The sequence below is a fragment of the Sinocyclocheilus grahami genome, unplaced genomic scaffold (assembly GCF_001515645.1).
Source record: "Sinocyclocheilus grahami isolate Dianchi unplaced genomic scaffold, SAMN03320097.WGS_v1.1 scaffold227.1, whole genome shotgun sequence".
NCBI classification, from domain to species: domain Eukaryota; kingdom Metazoa; phylum Chordata; class Actinopteri; order Cypriniformes; family Cyprinidae; genus Sinocyclocheilus; species Sinocyclocheilus grahami.
Genome location: NW_015505406.1, coordinates 36,116 through 36,681, shown reverse-complemented (window position 1 = coordinate 36,681; position 566 = coordinate 36,116). Strand labels below are relative to the sequence as shown.

Below are 566 nucleotides of genomic sequence, written 5' to 3'. Positions count from 1 at the left end.
TTCCTTTAGTTTCTTTTCTTTCTTTTTTTACTGACACTTCATGGTTATTATTGAATAAAGCTATATATTTATGTGTTTATTTATTTATTTGAGTGCAATTTGGCCATATGAAATTGTTAGATTCTTCATTGTGCTCCTAATAGAGGATAGAATAATATGGGAAAAACGAATGAGTTTTATTTTATTTTCATTAAAAACTCGTTTGGATTCAAAAATAAATAAATCACAATTTGTCAATTTTTCTCTTCTCTGGAGTCATTTTTGACACCCTGTCCGTGATAGGATACTGCTGGCACAGCTGGCTGTTTTTACTGCACTTGTGCTGATTGGATGGAATGAAACCAATGTAAAAGATCAGGAACACAAATGAGAGTAAAGTCAAACTATGTGCACTGATGATTACCTCTTTATCTCTCTCTACAGCAATCTACGACCACAGAGTCAGCTGAGATGATCGACTGTTGGTGCTAAACCCTAATTCTTCTGACGTTTGAGAAGTGGTGCTAGATGCTTATTTGATAGGTAAACTGTGTGTGTGTGTGTGTGTGTGTGTGTGTGTGTGTGTG

General features: G+C 35.0%; 1 protein-coding gene across 1 annotated transcript in view; it reads left to right on the top strand.

Moving 5' to 3' along the window:
- The first annotated feature begins 423 nt into the window (after positions 1-423).
- Positions 424-566, top strand: part of LOC107597043 (lysine-specific demethylase 6B-like) — a 12,790-nt gene continuing 12,647 nt past the window's right edge. The window contains 1 exon segment of the mRNA XM_016287947.1: positions 424-522. The gene's annotated coding sequence lies outside the window, so the exon portion shown is untranslated.